This window comes from Meriones unguiculatus, chromosome 5 (assembly GCF_030254825.1).
Source record: "Meriones unguiculatus strain TT.TT164.6M chromosome 5, Bangor_MerUng_6.1, whole genome shotgun sequence".
Lineage (NCBI taxonomy): Eukaryota > Metazoa > Chordata > Mammalia > Rodentia > Muridae > Meriones > Meriones unguiculatus.
The window spans coordinates 9,276,860-9,280,264 of record NC_083353.1 but is presented as its reverse complement, the minus strand read 5'-3'; the positions used below and the strand labels follow the sequence as shown (position 1 = coordinate 9,280,264).

Here is a 3,405-nt window from a genome sequence, read left to right as displayed (position 1 = left end):
TAATGAGAACAGGGACTATCTCTGATATGAACTGATTCGGCCTGTTCTTTGATCACCTCCACCTGAGGGCAGAGCAGCATTACCAGGCCACAGAGGAAGACAATTCAGCCACTGCTGATGAGATCTGATAGAATAGGATCAGAAGGAAGGAGAGGAAGACCTCCCCTATCAGTGTACTTGGGGAGGGACATGGGTGGAGAAGGGTGAGGGAGAGTAGGATCTGGAGGGGTGAAGGAATGGAGCTACAGGAGGAATTCAAAGTGAATAAACTGTAATTAATAAAAATACAAATACAAAAAAAAGAAAATAATTATTTCGTACAATATTTTCAAAACACTTTTTCTCATAAAATTTTTATGTAGTCACATGAATTCTATGAGGCAGTGACTGCTAATGTAACTTTTTGGTTAAAGAAGAGAAATAAAATATTAATTTGGGATTTCTTTTCACTAACATTCATAATTATTTATTAGAATTAATACATTTAAAACTACTTTTACTTCTTTCATGGAAGATTGTAAACACAGTACCTCATTACCACAAATTATGCAATCACGCTTCCCCCATTTGAGGTAATTGTAGGGGTCAGCACATCTGGAATGCATTAGATAAGCTTCGCCCTGGAAAAACCACCACCATGATCATGTTTTTTTCATTGCCAGGTAAATACAGAAAATTCATTTATATGTGAGCAGTAATTTGCATTTATAGAGCATTTGGTAATTCATAAATTATAATCAAGTATTGATCATTTTAAATATGCTAAGAAGTAGCATAAAAGTCTTGTCATCTTAATTTCACAAGTGAGGAATTAAAAAATCAGATATTTGCACAAATACAGACTGTAAATTACTTTAATAGTCAAATTAAATTATGGGTTTAAATATTCATTGACATATGTCTGAATCATATGGATAGGCAAGTTTGGGATGTTTCAAAAATGGAAATAATGCATGAGAATAACTGTCTAATAAAGGATGCAGCTCTGTGCAATTCTAGCATCACAGAACTAAAACTTAAAAGTGTTTGTCATACTTCAGACAAGTTAGTTTTTGGTCACAAAGTCCTGGAGTTTCTAAATATTCTTTCTTTTATAAAGATTAAAACTAGGTCCTCTCCAGGCATGGTCCTTGGCTGAGGAATCTGCAGGGCCTGCAGGGCCCAGTTATTTTTACTCTGTTGTTCTCCTTTTGGAGCTTCTGTCCCCTCCAGGTCTTTCTATCTCCCCATTCTTTCATAAGGTTCCCTGCATTCTTCCCAAAGTTTGGCTATGAGTTTCAACCTCTGCTTCTCAACCTTGAGTAACAGAGTGTTTCAGAGGCTCCCTGTGGTAGGCTTCCTTCCTGTTCCTTGTCTTCAACCCCTTCTGAGTCTATCACATTGGTCCTTTCTCACCATCTTCCTTGTTGTTACTTGCTTTAGGTGTATGGATTTTAGTGTGTTTATCCTGTGTTATACATCTAATAACCCTTTGTGAGTGAGAATATACCTTGTGTGTTTTTCTGTTTCTGGGCTACCTCACTCAAGATAATCTTTTCTAGTTCCCACCATTTGTACACAAATCTCATGATTTCCTTGTTTTTAATTGCTGAGTAACATTCCACTGTGTAAATGTACCACAATTTCTGTATCCGTTCCTCCATTGAGGAACTTCCAGGATCTTTCCACTAAAACCTGCTAAGATGTAGCCTGTAGACTCAGTCTCCAAGCAGGAGCTCTGTCTGGCAGGAACTCAGTGGCAGGCTCTCTGATCACCTCCCAGGGGTCCTGGATGCACCCTTGCCAGGCCACAGAGAATGACAATTCAACCAGTCTTGATGAGACCTGATAGGCAAGGGTCAAAAAGAAGAGGAGGAGGTCCTCCCTTATCAGTGAAAAGGGGAGAAGAGGGAAGGACGGTGGGATTGGAGACAAATGAGGGGGCCACAGCCAGGTTACAAAGTGAATAAATTGTAATAAATTATAATAAATAATAATAATTAAAATTTACTGTCTCTGACATGAACTTAATGGCTGGCTCTTTGATCACATCCCCCTGGCAGGTGCAGCCTTGCCAAGCCTCAGAGGAGGACAATGTAGGCCATCCTGATAAGACCTTATGAGCTAGGGTCAGATGGAAAGGAGGAGGACCTCTTCTATCAGTGGACATGGAGAGGGTATGAGAGGAGATGAGGGAAGGAGGGTAGGATAGGGAGGGAATGAAAGAGGGGGCTACAGCTGGGATACAAAGTGAATAAACAGTAATTAATATAAAAAATTGAAAAAAAATTGAAAAATTAAAAATTAAGTAAAATAGAAAAGCCAGAAAAAAATAGAAAATAGATTAAAACTATGCAAACTTATACCAGTGTCTATATAGTTACAAGTGAGAATAAGTTACAAAGTTACTGTTTATCAGAACACTGCATTTATATTCTAAATAACTGTAACCACTTTGCTGTGCCACTATGGAATAATGATGGAGAAGAGAGAGCCTTTAAAAATTGCAACTCTGCAGTCATGGTTCAGTAAAACCATTGCTATATGTCTTGCTAGAAATATAATTTGAATACAACTTTCTTTTAAAAGGTAGGATAATTAGTTTATTCATGTTTCTACCTCTTCTTATGTTATTAAAATTCATTTTTAAAGAAGAAATTAAATAGCTGAATTGTCCAACCCACAAAAGAATTTATAAGGTAAATTTGGTGGATGATGTATATTTAATCAACAATAATTATTTACCAGCTTAAATTATTGTATTTAGTTATGATAATTACTTCAAAAACATGACATATTTTGATTTATTTAAAACTGAGATTTCTGTCTGAGACTTATTAGAATATTATGCAAATGTTATTGATTTTTATAAAAATGTTAGCCCATCATTTATAATACTTATAAGAAGCATTATATACATTTTCAATTGAGTAAAATCATCTGCTAGATAAGCATAGTTTACATTCAACTTAAATAATTATTGCTACCTAAAACATACCTGTATATTATGTAATAATAATAAAGTGTAATGTGCTAAGCAAATACTCAAATTTATAATGCTTGATATTAATGCCTGTAGATGAATGGTTAAAACAATCACTACCAATGATAAACCAAGAGTTTTACCACTGTAATCTCTTCCAAAACAAGAATGACTGGTTAAGTTTGTTAATTAACAGAAGACCTCTTCTATTCTCAAGGGAAAATAAAATTTTCTTTTTTATTTCTTAAATCTTGTCACTTTTTTTTAACAGGAATGTTCTTTATTCACTCATTTATTTATTTATTTAATCATTTTTAGCCTGCTCCTGGCCAGCCCCTTCCTCCCTTTCCCCTTAGTCACACTCTCACATGCTCATCTCCTTATCACCCCCACAGAGAAATTAAGGCACCCATCCTGGCCTCTCAAGTTTCAGCAGGGCCCAC

General features: G+C 35.7%; 1 non-coding gene across 1 annotated transcript; it reads right to left on the bottom strand.

The window, feature by feature from the left end:
* Positions 1-508: 508 nt before the first annotated feature.
* On the bottom strand, positions 509-670 carry LOC132654403 (U1 spliceosomal RNA). The gene has a single exon (XR_009592057.1). It is a non-coding gene; the product is annotated as a U1 spliceosomal RNA (small nuclear RNA).
* Positions 671-3,405: the final 2,735 nt, after the last annotated feature.